General features: G+C 37.7%; 1 long non-coding RNA gene across 1 annotated transcript; it reads right to left on the bottom strand.

Annotated features, from left to right (window-relative positions):
* Positions 1–22607, bottom strand: LOC103094470 (uncharacterized). Its single transcript, XR_468033.3, has 4 exons — positions 22395–22607; positions 10119–10187; positions 7410–7688; positions 1–2562 (listed from the first exon to the last, which is right to left on the bottom strand). It is a non-coding gene; the product is annotated as an uncharacterized LOC103094470 (long non-coding RNA).
* Between the last annotated feature and the right edge of the window lie 2550 nt (positions 22608–25157).

Here is a 25157-nt window from a genome sequence, read left to right as displayed (position 1 = left end):
AATGAAATGGCAAGCAATCTGATATAGATTTTATGAGTACAATCATGAAAAACATTTTTCCATACTAGTCATTTTGTAGAAGGGATCTCAAACAAAAAAAGAGGAGGAAGGAAAAAAGAAAGGAAGGAAGGAAGGGGAATATAATGTGTTTTGGACTGCAATCAGACCATCAGTTCTTTCTTTGGAGGCAAATGGCATTTTTCATCATGAGTCTCTGGAATTATCTTTGATCACTGTATTGATAAGAATAACTAGGACATTCATAGTTGCTCATCAAAAAATATTACTGTTGCTTTATACAATGTTCTTCTGGTTCTGCTAACTTCACTTTGCATTAGTTCATATGTCTTTCCAGGTTTTTCCAAAATCATCCTGCTTGTCATTTCTTATATCACAAAAATGTTTTATTACAATCCTATACCACAACTTGTTCAGCCATTCCCCAATTGTTGGCCAACATCTCAATTTCCAATTTTTTGCTTCTTATAACCCTTCTTTTAAACCTCACAGAATAATAAACATAAAATATTTGTAATTTTACATTTTTATGAATTTTGTATATTCTTGTAGGATTTTATAATTTTCATTTAGTTAGAAAAACATATTACATGTAGAATACAATTTTGCCCTATAATGATATATCATTTTTAATTTGGATCTGTTGAGGACAAAATTTATCATTGTGGTTACTTATAAGCACTTGATGAATAAATTTAAGAGAATAAAGAATATCATGGTTAGTGTGTTAAATTACCCTGGGAATTCATAACTTTTTTTTTGTTCAAAGAAGTTCACAGAGAAAAAGTGATGGGAACCATTGACAGCTCAATTTTCACATTTTACAAGAAATTGGCTACTTAACAACTGACATTTCTTTTTCCTTTTGAAGGCAATAGCCCTTAGAGAATCAAGAACAAGCATGATGTTGTTGATTTGATCTGGCCACTTATCTATACTTTAAAGTCAAGCATTGAATAGGAATGTGCATTCCCCAGCTGGACCTTGCATTGGAGCACAGAATCACATGAACCAGAGAACTTCTTGTCCATAATATTAGGATATTACCTGCTTTGGCTCCATTGTGCGACTTGAAGGTGAGAAGTTGGAAGGTTAGCACCTTCCTTTTTTAGGCTAAATAAAAGAATGTGTTTCTTCTGTAACCTAGGGTTCCATTTCATTTTAATAAGACCTCTCATTGACAGAGAATTATTTTTAATTTCTCTATGTAGACTTTGAGACCTGATACACATGGTTCCAGACTCTTTTTAAGGATAGGTTCCCTAAAGAGAAAGAAAGACTCCAAGAAGAAGCCAACAGATAGAGAGGTACCAGTTGCTTGAACATGTAGACTTTTTCTTGGAGTCTTTCTCTCCCTTCAGCCACCTTATCCTGAAGAAAGCCTGGAACCTTGTGTGTCCTTTCTCAAAGACAGAAAACCTAACATCTCTCTTCTCCGAAGCTTTCATCAACTCTGATCCTCATGCATTTTCAGAATATCAAGTAATCATTTTTCACCAAGGAAGATAGTCTTATGGAAAATAGTTGAGCACCAGGTTACATTCTACATATCTGTATTGTTCCAAGATAGCAATTGGAAAACTTTTTCTACAATTAGCCAAATAATAAACATTTTAGGCCCTCTGTTGTTATAATTAAACTAAAGCAGTTATGGTAAATTAGAGCTGTTATAGTTAAACTATTCTGTAGGCAGTGGATAGAAGGAGAAATCAAGGATATTATGTAGGTACTTATATAACAAGAGAAAACCAATTTCCCCAAACGTTTTTGGCATATTTCAAAATATAATAATAGTCATAGTAATAATCGGGTATAATTTTTAATGTGGCTCTCCTAATGATAATAATCAGATTCTTCTTGGGAATGATACTTTACTTACTGGGGGTCAAAAGTTAGTATTCCCTATCATTAAAATCAATTATAAATGTTTACCTGTTAATACTAACCTGTAACGAGATCTTATGAATTTCATCTTTGAAAATGTCTCTTTGCAAATATAAGTTCTTTCAAATACTAATATCAGTCCAGGAGCATATGATTTTAATTGGGCATATTCAATATATGGAATTCTATTATATCCACCTCCCAGTATTTTTTCCTTAGTAGATCATTATGTTGCAGAGTTAGTCTCTTCCAAATTAAGGTTAAGTGAGAGCTTCTCACCTGATCAGTGAAGTAAAATTTGAAATATAAACATTTCTTTTGCACTTTCATTAAGATCCAAAAAACACTGCTGGATCTATATTTTGATCCCAGAAAATATATCCATTATAAATTCGTGTGGGAGTAAAGTTCTTACTTCTTGATTTAACTTTTGACAGCATAGGAAGTATATGAAGCACCTTGATATTACCTGTGAGTTGAACAATATTAGTTGTCATCAAATTGACTTTATTGCAGTATATTTTGCATATAAGTGTTGTTTTGCCTTGTAACTTTAGATTACTTTCAGTAAGAATTAATATCAAGTCCAGAGCAAATGCTGTATTCAATAATAATGGTTGAGAGTGGTTCTTCTTCTTCAGAAAATTTTCAGCCTCAGCCCTGAAATCAAAAAATCATAATAAAACATTTTTCTCTTCTTTTCTTGGTTTGACATGATAAGTATTGTAAGATTTAAAATAGTTGAAAGGCCATCAACTGTGGCAGTTAAAAGAGTTGGGGTCATAAACTGTAGTGAGTAAAATAGTGGAAGATATAATTTATAGTAGATTTAAGAATGGGTGAGTAAATTGTGACCACAGGAAATATGTTTTCACTACAGTGTTTTGTTTTTTTTAATCAAATATAAGGTGGTCACCAGGGAAATATTCCCAATTATGAATATACCCAAGTCAACTGGGTTTTATAGAGAATTTAATTAATAATACAATGAGGAATTAAAGAAAAGAGAGAAAGAGAGAAAAAAGAAATAAGTATCAAGGGCCTTAAGCCAACATGGCCTAGACCTGAGTCTTAAGAGAGAGAGATCAATCAGTCAGTCTTTTATCACTCACCACAAGGTCTGTCTAAGCAAGGATTCTAGTGACAGAGTCTCCTCAGAGAGAGTTCCAGCCAGAGTCCTCCTCAAAGAGCCTTCCCTTCTCCAGAGCCTCTCTCAAGAGATTCTTCCCAAGCGATCCTCATCAGAGATCTTCCTCAAAAGGATTGTGTTTCAAGAGATTCTGCTTTTTCTTATATAGGAGGTTTTCTCCTATGTCACCTCCCCTAAGTCCTTACATCTACCAATCACAGTAGATGTTTTCCAAAGGACAACCCATTCTAAAAACACTGCTGGGTCGACTAATCCCCTCAGTAAGTCTGAACCAGAGAAAACACCCCTGAGTCAACTAATCCCCTCAAGAGAAAACCTCTAAGTAAGTTTTCACCTCTTTGCTCCTGACAAGTTTACAAGTTGCCCGACCTTTATAGGTACCTAGCATCCCATTGTATCAATTCTAAAAACAGGCATGGCTCAAAGAACTCCCTGCCTCATCATAAGCATGGGTCCAAGTACTTTCATTGTTTAGCAAGGAGTTTTCTCCCCTAAAGCAGTCTTAAGTATGGGTGGAGTAGAGGTTCTCCCATTTCTGATCCTAGCGAGTTCTCACAGTCGAAATGGGGAATGTTCCCAGTAGGGAATTGTTCCAATTGAGAATTCCCCGATGGGGGAATTTTTAACATTCACAAGTCTGAGAAATTTCGAGATTTACAGTATGAACTGGTAATTTAAAAAAAAATGTCTTCATAAGGCAATATGCCTGGCCCTTGAAATACTGTTGAGTTATAATCAGGTCACTGAATTGTAGTACACCAAGCAATAGAACAAAACAATGAGTACCACATATGGCCCCTTTCGCAACTCTTCAACTTTGCCAAGGTAGCCAAAAGGAGTCATAAAAAATATGTAAATGAATGAGTAGCTATGTTCTTTTAAAATGTAAAAGCTATTCTTGGTTTTCTGGTGGAAGAAAAACAAGTGGCAGGTTCAATTTGGTCTGTGGACTATTGTTTGCCCAGATCTGTTCTAAGAGGAGTGTTAAAAAAAAAAAAAGGAAAAGGAGGAGCCCCCCTAGAATGATGGTAAAATGGTTAGTCAGGATGTGCTGGTGAACTAACCCTTCCAAGGATATTTCCTCCCTGCCCAGACAGAGAACTGATGGCTGTCCTCTGTCCTTTTCCAGTAAGGTGGAGGCACAGGTAAATGCAGAGATCTGTACCAGATCAGGACACCACAGGAGTGGAAGTTGGTGGCTGACTAGGAAATTTTTACGTAACCTAATTCATCCTGGATGCCCTTCTGGTCAAACCTCTTGCTGGAAGAAGATCAATGGCTTTTGAACCAGAACTTGGCGTTACCTGGTTCTAATAGAGATCTTCCTCCCAGATCCAACCTCCTCCACACACCAACCCTCTTTATTCTTCCTTTTAAAGATCTGACTGCTAATTATGTACAACTATTATTTATTTGGGATAGGATGACAAGGGGAAGATCAGAGAATAGGTCAAACAGGGATTCCCTAAGCTAAAAGCACATGTTGATGTTGGGTCCTTTTGGCTTTGACCAACATCTAGTACCAGCCTGGAAACTTTATGTATCTTCTTGTTCTCCTATGCTAGCTACCCTAATCTAATATTAAAGAATTAGCAAATGTCTTTAAATGTAGCTGGTGTGGAAGAAGGCATTCCAGCTTCAGGACTGAGCCTGCCCTTCATGGTAAACTCTCTCAGGCAGCTGAATGTCCAGTCAGTCCACACAAGTCTCGAATCAATGAAGAGACAGGATCAGTTCACAGTCACTGTGGGCATCAGATATGATCTGGCAATCCTCAGGAAATGGTGGGTTTCCAATCCCGAGCTGGGAATGGGAGCTGCTTCACTCCAGGGTTCAGAACTCAACCGACTCCAGAGTTTGTTGGTTCTCCCAGAAGTCCCTGCCCCCACACATTCCAACTGCCCCTGTCTGTCACCCTGCATTCCATTTCAACTCGGTATAAAATCTTCCCTTTCAGGAGTAACATTTAAAAAATGACTCTTTGGATAGATATAGATATAGATATAGATATAGATATAGATATAGATATAGATATAGATATATAGATATATAGATATACACACACACACATACTTATATATTATACCTTTATTAATAAAAGGTCTGGTATAGGAAGGTCTGCTAGTCCTTTCCAGTTTATTGAAACTTAGTACAACAAGTCTTGAAGTCTTTTTGTTCTTTCTGAGTACCTTGTTAAAACCAAAATACAACTGAAAGGAATAAGACTTTACTACATACATATATGTATATATACACATATATATATATACACTCATACATACACATATCATATTTTATATGTATCTATGTATGTGTAGCAGTAGGAGTGATGTTAAATGTAATTGTGGTTGGACTGGAATATATTAAAATTTATGGTTACCAGGGATTTAATTTCTAAATCCCAAAATGAATTACTAAAGTAGAATAGAATTTATGGTAGTTTTATTTACAACAGAGAGAAGATATTAAGGAATGAGAGAAAGAGAAAAATCTCTGGCTTCCTCTGACCCAGGTAGAAATGCTAAGGCCCTAATCAGGGAAAATAGTCTCAAGACAATGGACCTTCTCTGAGGTTTATATCTCCGGAAAGGTGGGGTCACTAAGTCAGCAGTCTGAGGTCTCCTGCACAAGCTCCTCCAAGGGTTCAGTTCCACAGACAAATCCAAGTGTTGGTCTTCCAGTCTCTCCTCAAGTGTCTGTCTTACCTCCAGCTCAGAATGACTGATCCTTCACTCCAAGTCCAGATGACTGACTGTTTTAAGTCTTTGTTTCCTCTATTTAAAGACCTTTTTCTCGTGTCACCTCCCCTAAATTTCACATCTACCAATCACAGCAGACATTCCTTTCCAGTACTGCCCTCTCATTCACACATGGGTCACAGACCTCCCACTCAATGCATGAAATGGGTGTTCATACCTTTTTATGGTTAGTTATACCTTTTGTGGTTAGTTAACACCTTTTTTTTGGTTAGTTCACCTTTTGTAGTTAGTAACGCCTTTTTTGTAGTTAAAATGGGTAGATCTACTTCAAATACTGAGTTACCACCTTTGGGGGATTAAAATCTAAAAATAGATTGTGGATTATAGTTCAATCTTCCCAATAAAGGAAGAGCTAAATACCTTCATTGTTACAATTGGGGGATTACAATTCAATCTTCCCAATAAAGGAAGAACTAAGTACCTTCATTGTTACAATCAAGAGATAGCTAAATCCAATCCTCACAGTGACCTGGGGGTTTTGTTTGAGTTGGTTAGATTACTAGGAGTTGCTTCCACTGATGAAATTTGCCTCCATACTAGGTCCAATTGGTTCTTGTGAGACAGAATAATTATGAGGTGTCCCTTCTTGCTCCACTTAATATATGACATTCAAAGAACTAAGATGCCCACAAAGTAACTGCACTCTCCCAAAGGAAGAAAAATAGATAGGATCCATTTTTCCTGACACAGTACCCACATTGACAAATCAAAAGGACAAAACTATACCCAGAACATGGGAGAGAAGTAAATCATCCGCTTCATTCAAATGTGAGATCCCTAGCAATATCTAAGTGAAAGGTAGACAGTTCTGCAAATTAGTCCCTGGCACAGTGGGGTGTGTGTGTGTGTGTGTGTGTGTGAGAGAGAGAGAGAGAGAGGGAGAGAGAGAGAGAGAGAGAGAGAGAGAGAGAGAGAGAGAGAGAGAGAGAGAGGAATGGGGGTAACCATATTCAATCAGAAGAGCTTCCTAAGCTGTTTTATAGCCCTTGCAGTATGTAATCTCTTTCAGATGACAGGGGCATCTGATATGGATATAGTTGTGACAAGTTATTCACAAGCTCCATGGGGTGACTCTCTGGGCCACATAGAAAATTCTAGAGCTTCTATCATTGTAACATCATTAAAAGCGTATCCTTAGAAATGTTGCAATTGGTGCACACTGTAAAAGCCAGCACTAGTAGAAAAACTTTTAAAATCCATTTTATAGATGAGTAAACTGAGGCCAGAGAGTTGAAGTGACTTGGCCAGGGTCACATAGTTTTGGATGGAATTCAGTTTCCCCCTGATTCAAATCCAGTGCCCTTTCTGCTGAACAACTACTTATGTTTTGTTCCTTTAAGGATACCCTTGCTATGGGCTGTAGTGATTTCTAGTCAGGTTTTTGCCCAGAGTACTTTTGCATTAATAAAAGGTCTGCTATAGGAAGGCCTGCTAGTCTGTGAAATTTAGTGTATCTTATTAAAACCAAAATACAACTGAAGGGAGAAATACCTTTAAAATGGCATTAATAGGAATCGGATAAAGGCAAAGTAGAGGAAGGGGAGGGAAAGCTGGTTAAAAGGGGAGCTGGGAAAGTGCCAAAAACAAACTTCACCTACTTCACAGTTTTGCAGAAATCTAGTCCTGCCTGCCTTCTTCTCCTGGATATTTGGACAGGCGTCAGAAAAATCAGCAGGAAATGGAGAATGAGCATATGTTCCGGCTCAGGGAGCCAAACACTTGGAAAGCTGATCGGCAGACCCAGCTCCAGCAGATGGCAGTATGTCAATGGGGAGTCTAGTAGAACTCTTTTCAAGAGGCTCCAATTAAATGACCTTGTACTCTTGCCAAAGCTGAATGAACAGCTCAGTTGGATCTCACGGCATTATTTGTTTGTCCTGTTATTGAATGAAAATTGTTTTCAAGATTTTAATCCCATTTTGCCTCACAGAGATAAGTTCTTTCTCCAGTTTTCTATGATTCATTCAATTAGGAAAATATTATTGAATACCTGCAATGTACAAGATATTACTCTAGGTATTGTTTTGGGGGCAGGACAGCTTCTACTTCAATTTAGGTTTTTCTTACTCTACAATTAAAATTACAACTGGTATATGCATAGGTTTTTTTTAATTGCTAAGTTTTTTATATACATAATCTCAACTGGGCCTCACAATAACCCAATGAAATCGGTGTTCCAGGTATTGTCTCCCTTTAACAGATGAGGAAACAGGTTCAGAGAGACTATGGCTGCCCAACTAGAATGCATCAAAAGTGAGGTTTGAAATCCGATCTTCCTGAAGCCAAATCCAGTATTCTAGTAGATAGCGTCTGTCTCCCTGGATGCTTCTAAACTCATGACTGAGTTTCTCATCCACATGTTTCCTTTTGAGGTCAAACATATTTAGGACTATGGTATAGAATCTTCTTGGCAACATTTCCATTATGATTACTATATTCTTCAGTGGCAAAGGGAGGTGAGAAGTATGACAATTGAAAAAATATGGGACAATATAAAAAAGGAATGGGACAACAAAAGATATTTAAGAGCCAGTCTAGAAGGAGAGAAGGAGAGAAAGAAAGAAGGAAAGAAAGAAGGAAAGAAAGAAAGAAAGAAAGAAAGAAAGAAAGAAAGAAAGAAAGAAAGAAAGAAAGAAAGAAAGAAAGAAAGAAAGAAAGAAAGAAAGAAAGAAAGAAAGAAAGAAAGAAAGAAAGAAAGAAAGGAAGGAAGGAAGGAAGGAAGGAAGGAAGGAAGGAAGGAAGGAAGGAAGGAAGGAAGGAAGGAAGGAAGGAAGGAAGGAAGGAAGGAAGGAAGAAAGAAAGAAAGAAAGAAAGAAAGAAAGAAAGAAAGAAAGAAAGAAAGAAAGAAAGAAAGAAAGAAAGAAAGAAAGAAAGAAAGAAAGAAAGAAAGAAAGAGAAAGGGAGAGGGAGGGAGGGATGAAGGGAGGGAGGGAGGGAGGGAAGGAGGATGGAAGACACAGACAGGTAGACAGACAGTGGTGATGATGATCATCATATCATGATGGTCATAGGTTCATAGATTTCTTGCTAGAATAATGGGGGAAGTGGTTAACAAAATTCTCATCCTTTGATCATGCACTGTGTTTTTGCCTGTTACAATGCCTCATATGGAGGCTGGATAAGTCTGTTCTAAGCCATTTGTATTAGAAAGCCCTGTTCTCCACTGGAGAGAACTGTTACTATTTCCTGTATGCTTACTGTGTGGCAAAAAGAGCCTGTGCCTAGGTGCTGAGTCAGAACTGGGTGTGCTTACAAAAAGCACTAAACAATCAAATTAATCTTTTTCTTTCTTATCTAGGAAAGATATGCCTTAAGTCTCTGGCTGCCCTCTCACCAAGGGCCAAAATGGGGTTGGGAATGCCTGGTGTGGATGTTTTTCTGTTTTTCTGCCTCTATTTTACCTGTTCTTTCTTGCTTTTAAGTGAAGGAGTATAGAGATAGCTGAGCCCTCGTGAGTAGCCAAGATACAGTCTTTTAGGCAAGGGATAGACTTCATCAATTAGCTCTGCTATATTTGAAAGTGAACTTGATCTGGAGAATGTTTTGTAGCAACTTTTTAAAGTTTCATTTAACCTACTCACTCCCCAGGGACCAAGACAGTAGGGGTGATGGTGTGCCCCTAGTGTTGGAAGAAAATGCTCTCTAAATTTTGTTCTTGCTAATCCTCTCAGTAAATATGCATTTATTAAAACTAATTGATGTTGATTATTTAAATATGGAAGGACAGCTAGATAGCACAATGGATAGAGTTGCCCAGTCTGGAGTTGGGAGGACCCAGATTCAAATGTAACCTCAAACTCTTAAGGGGATTTAGAAGCCCATCTAATATCTACCTTCTCACTTTACTGATGAGGAAACTGGGTTGTGTGATTGATCCTGGGCAAGTCATTTAATCCCATTTGCCAGCTCTTTCTACTCTTCTGTCTTAGAAATATTACTAAGGCAGAAGGTAAGAGGTTTTTGTTTTGTTTTGTTTTATTTTTTAATGATAGCAAAGCACTGAATATTGGGTCAATCAATGATATTGGGAGATGCTGACTTTAACAGGTGGTTAATACTAAGGAGAAAACACTGAAATGGAGACTCAAAGCTGATAGTATTAGAAAATATCCCCAAATGTTCTAGGGGGGCACCCCTAGAACACTGAGGGGAAGATGTAGCTAGCTGCCTTCTGGAATATCTTTAAGGGGTACAATAGAACAATCGATTTATTGATTTAGAATTGTAAGAGAACCTAAAGTTTATGTAATCCAATACTCTCACTTTACATATGAGGAAACTTAAATACTAGAGAGCTTGTGACTTACCCAGGGTCACACATGAATAAAGTACCAGAACCAGCTTTTGAAGCAAAGTCTTCTGACTCCAATCCCCTCCTTTGATAAATGAGGAAACCGAGGATCATAAAGGTTATGATTAGAAAAAATATAAAGTTACTTATTCAAATGGATCATGTTCCCTTTAATAGATTCTTAGCACAGAATTATTTAAAGAACACCTGTTTAGGGTGAGGTAAGGGTGGCAAGGGAAGGGAGGTCAATGCCCCTAGGCTAAAGCAGAACAGATATCCATCTACATAGTATAATTTAGGAACATCACTTAAGCAAGGTCCAACCTGCCCCAGAATAGCTCCCCCACCAGCAAAACTCTCCTTTCTTGCTTGACCTGAAATTCCCACCATAAATAACACTTCCAGATTAGGCAACAATAATAATAGTCCACATGAACACAGTACTTTAAGGAAAAGAAGACTCATAGTGAGATGGGATGTGAAGGGGCCTCAGGCAACATGGAGTAAAGGAGGAGGGAAAGCTCGTTTCTGTTCTGTCTCTCTTCTCCACCCACCCATTACTGTCTTTCTCTTATAATGTAGGGAATAAATTAGAGTTATGCAAAGGAGGATCTTGAGACAGTAAACCAGAGAGGCACTAAAACAAAGCACTAAAACCCATGTAAATATGCTGTCCCTGAAAGATATACATTTCTAAGAGTGCAGTTTTTAAATCAAAGAAACAAATACTCAGTATGAGGGAACCTTCTGCCGCAAATGAAAAATAAAGACAACTTCTGCCTTGTGTCGTCTATAGACTATTTCTTTGCCTTTCTTTTTCTTTTCTTGTCACTCATCCCAGGAGAGAGAAAGGGTGGGCAGGCACGTTAGGGCCAAAAAAAAAAGGTAGTAATTTGAAAGAAAGGTAAAGAGACAAAACAGGCAAAGAGAAACAGAAAGGAAAGAGGAGGGGAAGATAAGGGAGGGTCACTGAATTGTGGTTTGCATTATTCCTTATGATCTGGACTTGTGCTTTCATTGAAGGAACTCTCTTTGGAGAAACTCTCTCTACCAACAAAGAGCATCATCATCATCACCAGCATTCTTATAATTATCATTATTATCTTCAGCAGCATCATTATCATAGCTCACTGTTCATGTAAGCTTTAAGGTTCTTAAAATGTTTTATGTATTTTGTTATTTGATCCTTACAACAACCCTTTTAGACAGGTACAATTATTATTCCCATTTTACAGATGACGAAATGAGGCTCAGAGAGGTTAAGTGATTGGCCTAGAGTCATGTAACTAGTAAGTATCCAAGATAGGATTTGAACTTGAATTTTCATGATCCCAAGTCCTGAGTTCAGATCCCACCTCTGACATTTATTCTCTATGTGACCTTGGATAAAAGGCTTCATCTCTCTAGAGATTCCTCTTGAGAGAATGAAATTATGTGATTTCTGAATCACTCTTAAGTCCAGATCTGTAAGTTTATAATCCGAATTTTAAAGGTGACATTATCTCCAAAACAAAACAAATTTTTTTAATATGAGACAATGCATGAAGTTTGCCTATTTAGTTTTTGTTCTGGTTGGTTAGCTTTTTGCTCCATAAAAAAGTGTGAGGAATGGTTAGACATAAAGAAAAGTGAAAGGCAAAGTTGCCTAGTATATCATTTTGCTTTAAGGTTAAGGCTGATCTAGTGACTGATGCCAAAATCTCCACATTTATGCAGATTTCACATACTGCTCATTTGGGTGAAGATTTTTTGCCTATTTGAGGAAAAGATTCTATTTAGGAAAATTGGAATTTGCTTGTTTAAATGCTGGCATTTTTAAAAGGTGACCTCAGAACAAGATATGCAAAAGATCACATTTAAATAATTTATCATTTATTAGCCTGCATTTAATCAGGCATGCATTTTGCATCAACTCAAATGTAAAAAAAGAATTTTAATGCAAAATTAATATTTTTAAAATGAAGCACTTTAAAATATGAGATCAAAACAGAATCATTTTTGTTTTCAGTTTGACAGCTAAATTTCACAAGTTTGATGCCAGCATCAGTTAGTCTATTTCATAGAACAGATCTTTGAAATAGGAACATGAAGAAAAACTGTGAAATATAGACATTTTGATTTCTGCCCTACTCCTCCTCCTTTTCTCTTCTCCTTTTCCTTCTCCTTTTCTACCTCCTCCCCTTCCTCCATCAAACCTAACATGTCCTGTTTCCCATTTCCTAAGGGCCTGGGCTATTCTGGTAAATTAATCAGTGCTAATGTGTTTGGAAGGTGATAATTGGTTAATAGATTGCTCTTCCCTGGTGTAATGAATCTGATGTTTTCCATTATGTTTCTAGCCTAAGCTAAGAAAACTTACTCCTTTCTAAAGCATGCAAAAATACTATAGGCAGAATGGAGTCAAAGCCAATGCAAACTGGGACAATTATCCAGGGCCCATGATTTGGAGGAACAGGTCAGTGATTGTACTGACCCTCCCTGCTACAACGAGGACCTTCTTCAGGAGAATAAATAGCACTATGTAGCCTTTCTTCACAAGACTAACACTGCATCCAGATGAAATGATGCTAAAATGAACACTAAAGAGAAAGAACACCAAAAGGCAGTCTACAAACTGAAGAGAAGAAAGGAGTTTGGAAGAGAGGAGCAGCAGGATTGTCTTGGTCTCTTGGTGATAAAGAGCCAGGGCTTTTATGAGTGGATGCTGCATAGAGAAAAGCCTCAGGTTTGTGGGTATGTGTGTAAGAGTTAAAATTTAGGGGGAAACTGAGGCAGGTAGAAATTAGTTTCTCTCTGCAAGGAGTATTATATTTTTAGAGGTTTATTAAAGGTTGAGAATTTAAGAAAAATACAAGTAAGAAAGGCACGTGCCAGGTGGGCCAAAAGTCCCAATTCAATTTCACTCACATCATGAGACATGTCTGCTTGCCAGAGGAGACAGGAAGAGAAGAGAGCCTGCCGTGGGTGGAGACCCTTTAAATAATGATTTTGCTCTCAGCCCAGGTGAGAATTCAGTGAGATTACAAAGCATTTTGGGGAAGTGGAGCAAGGATTTCTGGGGATTGAAGTTCTGGATTCAAGTCCATTTTTACATGTGTATGGTTTGCATCAGCCAGTGGAGAGTTCCTAGTTACCTACATGAGTACAGCAGAGAAAACATAAACTAAGGAGCCTGATCACATATGCCCTAAGGCTGTCTCTGCCAATAACTGAGTATAATCTGGACTGCAGTGATACTCAGTTCCTTCATATGTTAAATGGCCCATAATATGACTTCCTCACAGGGTTATGTTAAATAGCAAAAAAGGTTGAAAGTGCTTTGAAATCTGCAAAGTGCCATTCTCATATAAATGGATTCGATCCAATTCTACACACATTTATCAAGCACCCACTCGATGCAAAGAATCGTGTGGGTGATAAGGATGCAAAGTTGAAAAGTGAAATGTCTCTTCTCTGTCCCTGATAAAATGGGAGAGATGTGACTTGTACATAGATAAATACAATATGGTGTTATTCAAATCTTGTAGTTGTGAAGTATAGATACTATTTGGGGTAAAAGTAATTTTAGAATGACCTAAAAGTAGCCAGGGGGCAGCTAGGTGGCATAGGAAATAGAACACTGCTCTTGGAATCAGGAAGATTGGTCTTCATGTGTTCAAATCTGGATTCAAATACTTGCTGGTTGTATGACTCTGGGCAAATTACTTAACCCTGTTTGCCTCAGTTCCTCTTTTGGAAAATGAGTTGGAGTAGAAAATGGCAAACCATTCCAGTCACACACACACACACACACACACACACACACACACACACAGAGGAAAGAGAAAAAGCAACAGCAAGTAAACAGGATTCAGAAAATGAGGGATAGACAGATACAGTAGCTATGCCTGTAGTCTCTGCTACTGGGGGGCGGGGGGGGGGGGGGGGGGGGAAGAGGGTTAAACTGTCCTGGATCAGAAATAAAGTCAAAGCTTCACTTCCAGCCTGTGTAAGATAGGGAAACCCAATCTAAAAAAAGACTGAAGTAAGAGATAAAAGGAAGCCAGAGGGAGGAAGAAAATAAGTAAAGTAAAGCATACAAATAGAATAAGGAATTAGAATTAATTGGCACCAAAGAATAGGAACTAAGAACAATGAATAAATTTGACTGCTAGGGAAAAAAACTCAGGTTGAGATAAAATTTCAAAAGATAAAGTTTGTTTTTTGTACCTACTTTTAAGTTTACATTGTAGAATTAATTCAACTGAATATCCTCTGAATCCCTCCTAACAGCAGAATTAGAGGGTTATTCTCGGACATAATTCAGATATGTGCCTGAAAGATGAAGGTTTCCCTTTTTTGGCTTGTATCTTAAGAGCAATTTCCCTTTCCAACCCTCACTGTATCCTCTGGGCCAGGATCCTAACCAAGGAGAGATGGGAGTAGTTCAGCAGGGATGACCCTGAGAGTCATCCAGTCATCCTGAAACTGGGACTTTATTTTAGTGTTTGCAAAACAAACAGGATACTGCATAATCTGAACACAACAGAATGACCAAAAAACAAAAGAAAAAAAACATATAAATGCCAAGAAGTCCATGTGAGGAAGAGCCTTCTAGGTTCCAACAAAAAACAAAGATTGTAATCATGACATTGGCCCCCCAAAAAAACACCAAAGGAAGTCACAGGGAGATTAAAGAAATACACTAAGAACTAAAAGTGAATTCCAGAGAAGGAATCTTGAAAGAAAGTTTGTATTGCAATCTAACATCCAGATGGCCTTGTCTTTTTTCAGGGAAACCCTCTTGGGGAAGGAAGTGAGTGGGAGGGAGGACTGAGAGATGCAACATTTCCAACAAGCACAGAGAGGGAAATGTGAATTTTAAACTGTCCTCCTGGGCTCTGCACTGCTTGAATCAGCAGGAGAGCTGAAGAAAGGAGAATGGTACCATTGTATGACTTCTACATGTGTGTGCTTTCTCTCTAGTACTGTTTACGCAACAGCCATAAAGAGTTAATTTGAAACTGGATTTGCCTCTTTTCTCATCTTTTTAATTGGATCCATTACTAAGTCCCCTCTTCTTTCTTCCTTTCAAAAACCTCTAGAGTTCATCCTTTCAGTTTCCATTTAGAAATACAAAATCTTGGAATTAGAAGTGAATTTCTTTAAGTCCAATGAAGACTCTCATCTGCAACATCCTTGATGAATCTACTGAAAAAGAGCACTAGATTTGGCATCAGAATACCTGGGTTTGATGTGACTATTATTTACTACTTAAGTGGTCTTGGGCAAGTCATTTTTCTGAACCTCAGTTTCCTCATCTATAAAAGGAAGGAGTCAGACTATATGGTCTGTGAGTTCCCTTCCAACTTTGGATTTATGCTCCTAAAAAGTCTTCTAATTTAAAAAGAATTAAATACCCCGTAAGGCTGATAATTCAAATTTATGGAATGGTCTATATATTTATTTAAAATCTGTCTTCTTATAAATGGTTCTGTTTCCCTCAGCCAAATAGAAGAGTCCCTAGGACTGCCCCTCAAATACTAGAAGATGATTATAGTGTTCCTCAAATCTTCTTTAGTCCAATACAAAAAGCATTAATTAGCTGCCAATAATAATGATGATGATGATGATAGCTAACATTTATATAGTAATAAGTACTTTACAATTTTTAGCTCACAGCCCTGGGATATAGATGCTGTTATTATTCTCATTTGCTAGATGGTGAAACTTGGGCAGATAAGAGTTAAATACCTTGCCCAGGATCTCACAGCTACTAAGTGTTTGAGGACAGATTTGAATTCAAGTCTTCCTGATTCCAATGCCAGTGTTCTGTCTACCATACCACCTCACTGCCTATGCAAAGCACTATGGAACGTGCTATGGACACAACAATAAGCCACTCCAAAATGAACAGCCTAAATTCTTTCAACCAAAGCCCATGTGGAAGTGAAACAGACACTGATTTTGGCTATAGATATATACATATACACATATATGTACATATATATGTATAATATTTTTAGAATATAAATTTCATAATTTATAAAATTCCTAGATGTACATAAAATGAAAACTATATGTAATATTTATGTTATGAATCAAATGTATACACTTTGAATATATATACACATACGTATGTGTATATATATATATGAGGGTATATATGTATATATATACACAGAGACACACAAACACACAGGTATCTCTTCCACATTGAGGCTATTAAGAGAATGGTATCAAAAAGTTTTCTGTGTGCGTGTGTTTTGCATCAGCCAGCAGAGAGTTTCTAGTTGACTACATGAATATGGTAGTTTTTTTTTTTTAATCAATGGTCTCTTGGGGTATAAACCTAGGTCAATGGTTGTGGAAATTTTAGTCATCTTATTTCTATAATTCCAAATTGGTTTCCAAAATTGTTATACTGATACACAGCTCTACCAACAGTGCACCAAACATTATCTTCTCACAACTCCTCGAGTATCAATGGTTCCTGTCTTTTGACTTTTTTTCCAATTTGTGGGTGGAAGGTGAAACTTTAGGGTTATTTTAATTTGCAGTTCTCTTATTAATGATTTGGAATAGACTTTCATGTGGTTCCTGATAATTTGCAAATATTTTGAACTGTCATATCTTTTGATCAATGATATGTTGGGAAATGCTTCTAGTTTTATAGACATATATAAATATAGATATAGGGGCAACTAAATGGTGCAGTGGATAGAATACCTGGTTGAGAGTCAGGAAGACTCTTTTCTCAAGTTCAAACCTGGTCTCAAATATTTACTAGCTGTGTGATTCAGGGCAAGTCACTTGACGCTGTTTGCCTCCATTCCCTCATCTGCAATATAACTGGAAAAAGAAATGGCAAACCACTGTAGGATCTTTACCAAGAAAACCCCAAATGGGGTCACACAGAGTTGATACAACTGAAATGACTGAACATCACTATACACACATATACATGTATATGTATATGTATACTGAGTGTACATATGTTAATTGTTTATGTGTTTTGGACACCAAACCTTAAGAGAAATTGGATACAAAGATTTTTTCCCATACATTCCTTCTACTGTTACATTAATTTTGACTATGCAGAAGCTTTTCAGTTTCATATAATCAAAATTACCTGTTTTATCTTTTGTAATTATCTTTATCTTCTTGTAATTCTCTTGTTTAGTTAAGGATATATCTCCTACTCATATCTGAGAGATGTATATGACCTACTTCTCTTCTAATTTTGTAGTATCATCTTTATTATTAAGGTTATGTATCCATTTAAAACATATTGTGGAGGGGTAACTGGGTAGCACAGTGTATAGAACACCAGGCCTGGAATCAGGAGAATCTGGGTTCAAATTTAGCTTCAGACAGCTCCCAACTGTTTGACTTGGGGCAAATCACTTAACCCCAATTGCCTAGCCTTTGCCACTATTCTTTCTTAGAATTGATAAGAAGACCCACTATTCTTTCTTAGAATTGATAAGAAGACAGAAAGTAAGGACTAAAATAAATAAAAATAAATTTTAAAAAATAATGTGTACTGTGGAATATGGTATTAGATATTGGTATAAATCTAATTTCTGCCAGACTCCTTTCCAGTTCTCCCAAAAGTTTTTTTTAATCAGAAAGAGTTTTTTCCTAGGTACTATATCAAACACAAGGTTATTGAATCCCATTGTTTCTGATCCCCTTTTGTTTCATTGATCTACTTCTCTATTTTTAAGCAACGGTTTTGATGACCTGAAATGGGTTTTTCAATTTAAGCTCAGAAACTTACATTTATTCATATTAAATTTCATCTTTGTTAGCTATAGTTTGTCATTCCAGATTGTCAAAATCCTTTAGACTCCCTATTTTATCATGTAATATATTAGGCATCCTTTTGAGATTTGTACCATTTGCATATTTAATAAGCATGCCAACTCTGCCTTCATCCAAGCCATTAATAAAAATGTCAAACAGAACTGGGCCAAGGACGTAGTCCTGGAGGACTCCACTAAGGATCTTCCTCCAAGTTGACATTGATCCAATCAACTAATTACCACTTGTTCAGTACAATCACCTGGTTGCAAACCCAACTGACTACATCATTCTGTCTAAAATATCTCTCCATTATTCAAAAGAATATTTTGAGAAAATGTCAAATATCTTGCTGAAATTCATATGTAGCATGTTCATAACATCCTCTAGTTTACTATTCCTAACATGATAAAGAAAAACATGAGGTCATTTTGCCATGACTTGTTTTTAATGAACTCATGTTAACTTTAATCATCATTTCTTCTTTTTCTAAGTGATCAAAGATCCTTTAATAATCTGCTATGGAAATTTGCTTAGAATTAAAAATCAAATGTGTTAAAAGGAGTTTCTTAATCTCTCCCTGTGTCTCTTGAAGAGGCAGAAAAGGAGGCAGGAATAAAAACATTTCTAAGTAAGAGTTAGCAGAGAGCTGAAGATGCCATTACCTAGGAGATGAGGATCATATATAAAGAGCACCAATTAGAGTTTAGGGGCTCCTTTTCTCTGACTCTCTAGAGAGCCGGAGTTCTGTGTCAATCTCTCTCAATCAAGAGGAACTGGCAGTTGACTTCTGACAGTTTGGATTGAGATACTGATTTAAGGAAGTAGTAGTAGATTAATGATCCTTGATTAGTTTAGGTAGGTAGTTAGGGAATATATTTCCAGATAGGAGTAGTGTAGTTAAGAGAGGCCTGTTCTGGCAGGTAAAAGAACATGCCCTCAAAGGCAGTTAGATTTAGGGTTTATTAGAAAATTTAGTTTAGGATTTGTATTTTAGGCAGAGCTGTATAATCTGATATACAATGTATGGGATTACCACCAAACTCTAAATCATAATCTGAATAAAAGTTATCTTCATTTGCTTATAGTTGTTATTGTTTTTCTGAGTGCGTGGTTAACCCAAATTTTTATCTGTGGGTCTTATTTAGGGGAACAAAATGTTACTGGATATGAATGAAGAATTGAAAAGTAGGAAGAAAACAAAATGGATCACATTTAGGAAATTACAAAATGTTTTTAAAGACTCTAGGGTTCTCCTTGGAACAAAGCTCCATCTTTTTAATTTTTTTTAACAATTGTGAGATTTAAAATGGTTGAGGTCTTAAACTGTAGTGGTTAAAATAGTGGAAGATATAAATTGTGATAGATATAAGAGAGGGTGAGTAAATTTGACCGCAGAAATATGTTTCACTACAGTATCTTGGGTTTTAAAATCAAATATAAGGTGGTTACCAGGTAAATATTCCCAATTATTCAAATACCCAAGTCAATTGGGTTTTATAGAGATTTTTAATTAACAATACAATGAGTAATCAAAGAAAGAGAGAGAGAGTAAGAAAGGAATAAGTATGAAGGGCCTCAAGCCAATATGGCCTAGACCTGAGTCTTAAAAGAAAAATCAGTCAGTTTTTTAACACTCACCACAAAGTCTGACTAAACAAGGATACTAGTGACACCAGACCAGCATCCTTCCTCAAAGAGTCTTCCAGCCAGAGATTGTTTCAAAGGGCCTCTCTCAAGAGCCTCCAGAGCTCCTACCCCAGAGGGACAGAGCCCCTCAGAGGAGCTCCTCAAGGAGCTCTCCTTCAGAATGAGATCCTCCAGAATGAGAATCAGAAATCGAGATTCTCGAATGAGATCCAAGCTCTTATTTTTAAGGGCAAAAATTTCCTCTGTCACCTCCCTTAAGTCCTTACATCTACCAATCACTGTAGATGTTTCTAAAGGACCGCCCATTTTGAATTCACAGCTGAGTAGTTTTAATCTCTTTAGTAAGTCAGGAAAAAATGCTGCTGTGTCGACAAATTTCATTAGAAAAAACCGCTGAATAAGTTATCACCCTTTTAGATTTAAGTAGTTTACAAGTTGCCCCACCTTTATAGATACTTAGTATCCCATTGTATCAATTCTAAAACAGTCATGACTCAAAGAACTTCCTGTCCCTTCCATAAGCATGGATCAAAGTACTTTCATTGTTTAGCAAGCCGTTTTCTGTCCTAAAGCAGTCTTAAGTAGGGTGGAGCAGGGACACTCCCAAGGCAAGGAGCCTTCACATTCAAGTAGAATTCTCACTATCTGCTAGGGAATTCTTCCAACATTCATGAGTCTGAGAAATTTTAAGGTTTACACAATATTCTTCTTATAGTACTAAATGACTGCAAATCGTGGAGCACAATAATTGCTACAGAATCAAAATCATGGCTCACTCTCCATTTTGCATATGCTTCCCTGATTTGATTTCAATTCTGCAGAACAAGTTCCCCCTCCCAGGATAAACACATCATTTCTACACTTAATCCCAAACTCCCATCTCAAGCCCTGATTGACAACGGCTTCCTCTTCTCTCTGATTAGATGGCTGGAGAATTCAGTACAAAACTCCTCCCAATGTCTTTGTTTTTATAGATAACAGAAACTGAGCTTTTCAGTCATTCCACTCGGTATCTACTATTCTATTTTGTTACAATTCCAAAGAATAATATCCTCTGGTGTCCCATTTCCCAATCCTTTCCTGCATCCTTTTGTATATTTTTCCCCATTGAGGATATAAGCTCTTTGAGGGCAAGGATTATGGGTTTCTAAATAAACTGTATCCCTAGCACTTAGCATAATCTCACATACTTAACACATGTTCACTGCATTGAACTGCAAAGGACCCAAAGAGCTTTGTTGGGGGTATAAATAGGTGGCAGTATATTATCAATGACAGATGTATGTATGCATAAGAAGTGATATAAAAGACATTCAAAAGATGTATTACTCATTCTCCAATTGATAAATGGGTAAGGAACATGAATAGGCAATTTTCAGATAAAGAAATCAAAACTATTAATAAGCACATGAAAAAGTGTTGGAAATCGTTTATAATCAGAGAAATGCAAATCAAAACACCTAGCAGATTGACTAACCTGACAGCAAAGGAAAGTAATGAATGTTGGAGGAGATGTGGCAAAATTGGGACATTAATACACTGCTGGTGGAGTTGTGAATTGATCCAACCATTCTGGGGGGCAATTTGGAACTATGCCTAAAGGGTGCTAAAAGATTGTCTGCCCTTGATTCAGCCATAGCACTGCTGGGTTTGTACCCCAAAGAGATAATAAGGAAAAATACATGTATAAGAATATCCATAAAATGAAAGCCAATTAAAAGAATGCCCTCTTTGATCCAGCCATACCACAAAAATACTTGTACAAGAATATTCATAGCAGTGCTCTTTGTGGTGGCAAAAAAATGGAAAATGAGGGGATGCCCTTCAATTGGGGAATGGCTGAACAAATTGTGGTAAAAGTTGGTGATGGAATACTATTGTGCTCAAAGGAATAATGAACTGGAGGAATTCCATGTGAACTGGAACGACCTCCAGGAATTGATGCAGAGTGAAAGGAGCAGAACCAGGAGAACATTGTACACAGAGACTGATACACTGTGGTACAATAGAATGTAATGGACTTCTCCATTAGTTGCAATGCAGTGATCCTGAACAACTCGGAGGGATTTACAAGAAAGAACACTATCCACATTCAGAGGAAAAACTGTGGGAGTTGAAACACAGAAGTAAAACAACTGCTTGATTACAAGGGTCGAGGGGGATATGGCTGGGAATGTAGACTCTAAATGTACATCCTAATGCAAACACCAACAACATGGAAATGGGTTCTGATCATGGACACATATAAAATCCAGTGGAATTGCATGTCAGTTATGGTAAGGGGTAGGAGGAGGGAAGGGAGGGAAAGAATATGATTCTTGTAACTAAGGAATAATTGACTAAATAAAATTTTCTAAAAAAAAAAAGAATAGAACTGAAAAAAAACAAGTAAAAAAAAGATGTATTACTGGAAAAAAGAGATAGGCAAGTCAAGTAAATTATAATGTAAAGGTGGTTTGGGGATGGGATTAGATGTTTAAATGTAGGCCAGTATCAGAAGAATAACTCTGGGAAGGCCAGCTGTGGGCTGACAGGCCCACTCAAAGCAAAGCCTCTCCTCAGGTAACAAACACAGGCCAGGTTATATCAAAAAAGGGGATTTGGATAATTCTAATCTAATATAAACTACCTAAAACCCCTCCAGATCCTAATGTCCTGTAACCAGGAGTCTTCTTGAATTCAAGCTACTCTGAACTAACCAGCTGTCTAAATACCCAAAACCCTAATATAACTAGACCTTCACTAACCAAAACCAACCCCCCTTTTTGTGGTATTATAGGTAGTGGGTTTGGCAGTTAGGCAGGGCAGGACCCAGGATGAGGTCCTGAACCCAAAAGAATCTCAGACCAAATCTTACAGACAGATGGCCCAGACAGTTCAGGATCACACCAGGAAGCTCCGAAGATATCAAGCAGAGAAGTAGGCATGATGGATAAGGCCAGACAGAAAACAGCCAGCAAGGGAAGACAGCCAGTCCCCTCCAGGTAAACCAGAAAGATAGATCCAGCACAATCCCAACTGTCTCTTAGCAACAGCTTAACTCCCCCTTGCAGAATTCCAGAATTCCTTACTCTGCTGTCCCATGCCTCTGCCCTCTGCAAACACGCACTTTCCTCCTTAACTTTTCCTTATAACAAAATACAATAATGGATGATCATATGTGTTGATACCTTCATAATGTTAAAAACTAGAGTAAAGCCCTTGATGCATTAGATTCATTCTCCTTGGGTAGAATTTATGGTGAGACACAGACGAAAGTCCCACAGGATGAGAAGGTATGTACAGTTTGTAATCTGTAGCAATGGAGGGAGAACTCATATTTGATCTCATAGATCCATAGAATCCCTGAAGTATTAGTTGCTTACCATGCCCATACCTCCCAACTCTTTTTGTCATCATAATAAATAGGCCCGAACCTTTTGTGTTGTCTACAAGTCCTTGACTTATTTTGGTTCTTGATTCTGAGTCATATTTTTCAACATATTTTTCCACTATCTTACCCTTGGCCTGCCTTTGCATTGGAGTACCAAACATTAAGTACATATTGTCCTAATATGGAATTTCCCTCCTGCATTTCTCATAGAATTTCTCTATCTCTTTGTCCTTTACAACAGATATAGAATATCTTCATGGTGGTCTCTTTACTTATACTTCTTGTGAGCATTGCAAGAAATCATATTTCTTGTAGTCACTGGGCACAAACTAAGGATAATCCTACCAACTCTTTCATTTGCTTCTCTAGAAAGAGTCTGAGTTAACTTGTCATTGGGCAACAGCTACCTTATATGGTCTGATTTGATTTATAATGAGAATGTCAATATTGTCACAGTTCAGTTTCTATAGTAACATGTTGGCTCATGTAATAGAAGGATTGAGAAGGGAAACAATAGGAATGGAAGGAGAGAGGGTGAAAAGCTTCTTCTTCCCCTCTCTTTCTCTGGGAGAGAGGTAGCCAACTCTTGTCCCTCTGACAGAGGGAATATATCTCCTCAGAGAAAAGTTCTGGGAGATGGAGGACAAGAATTGGAGAGATTAGCTTTGGTAAGATGACCCACTGCCTACCCTTTGGTCCCAGCTATTGTTGAGCGGCAGGATGGATTCTTCTGCCTCTGGTCTCCTTAGGGACACCCACTGTCACTTCTCTTTAGAAAACGGGTCACCCCACTATCGAGAAGAGATGTTGTTCCTTGGGTTAGGCAGTTTGGATCACTGGGATACTGAGATAACCTTTCCCTTTTGGGAAGAGATGTGATTCTCCCCAAATCTTCTGTCCCCTTTCCTAGTATCAGAAACCAGCCAGACCTAATTCTAAAGTAGTAACAATTTATTTGGGTTCACACAGGGAAGGAGAGGTAAGGGTGTTGGGCAAGGAAAGTGGGGAGTAGGAAACCCTAACACATCTCCTCTGGTAGTCTGCCCCCCCCCAAATTCTCAGGGTTCAAGTTTGAGTACCTTGACCCCTCTTCCAGCCATCTGCTTATTGGTCCCTATTCCTCAGCTAACTAGCTTTTAATTCAGGAGTCCAGGAACAGGTCAGGGAGAAATGTAGGAGATCTTGACAGCAGATTTCTCTGTAGATGTCTTCCTTTCAAAGTCCTTCTCTACAGTATTCACAGATGACTCTGTGCTGTTGTTAAGAATGAGGAAGAGGTGTCCAGGGGTTCACAGGGAAAGCTGTTGATCCCCAGAGAGATCCAGCTTCTTCCCAGCTTGGGAGGTTTGTCTCCTTCCTCCCACTCTCAGCTGAAGAAGTAGTGACCCAGTTACAGTTGGAGCACTCCCATCCCCCTTCTGTTTTCTGACTGGAATTCTTGAGGGATTTTTTCTTCTTTGTACTTCCCCTGTGCTTTGGATTAATTTCTCCCTTAGACTCACTATACTGGATAAGAATCTCACATTCATAGTAGTAACATAATTAAATGTCAATAGGCAAAAAACTATGATTTTTAGGAGTCTTAACTTTCCTTTTCACCTACTAGTCACATCACTGCAAAAGCAAAAGGCTCACATAGGACCGAAGGGCATTTGTTTCATGGGTTGCCATAGCTGACAAATTCATCTCCTAGTAGGCATCCTAATAGTAATAAGACTCTGTTCTTAGCCTGATTCTCATACTGCAGACATAAACTGGCCACCTGACTTACTCAAGCACTTTGTAACATGATAGAACCTGCCAGAAGTCTTTAATCATAGCCTTCAAGAATGCAGTCACCTGTCTATAATGAGGTATCAGAGTTGTTCATCCTTTGCTTTGTTGAGGGCCAATACCATCACAGGATAATGTCTTGATTTGCAAATGAATTGGATTTAAGTGAGGCAGAGTTACACAAAGTCATCAGTCTCACTCTCTCTTCCAGAGTCATCAAAATCCAGTGGCAAAACAAAAGTCAGGACAACTGGCAATGACCTGGCATATAGTGGATGACCTTGGCATTTTCAGTATCTGACCAACTCTAAGCACTCTAAAGCACTTGCTCCAGCCACTTTCAGAGCTGTTGGAACAAATTATTCTCATCTGTCCATTCCATTGGGGAAAGTCTCCACATGCTTGGGATAGACATACCCCTAATTCACTGATGTATTTGAGGCCTGTCAGTTACCCTGAACCTGGTTTAGCCTC

The sequence above is a fragment of the Monodelphis domestica genome, chromosome 4 (genome assembly GCF_027887165.1).
Source record: "Monodelphis domestica isolate mMonDom1 chromosome 4, mMonDom1.pri, whole genome shotgun sequence".
NCBI lineage: Eukaryota > Metazoa > Chordata > Mammalia > Didelphimorphia > Didelphidae > Monodelphis > Monodelphis domestica.
This window is presented reverse-complemented; position numbering and strand designations above follow the sequence as displayed.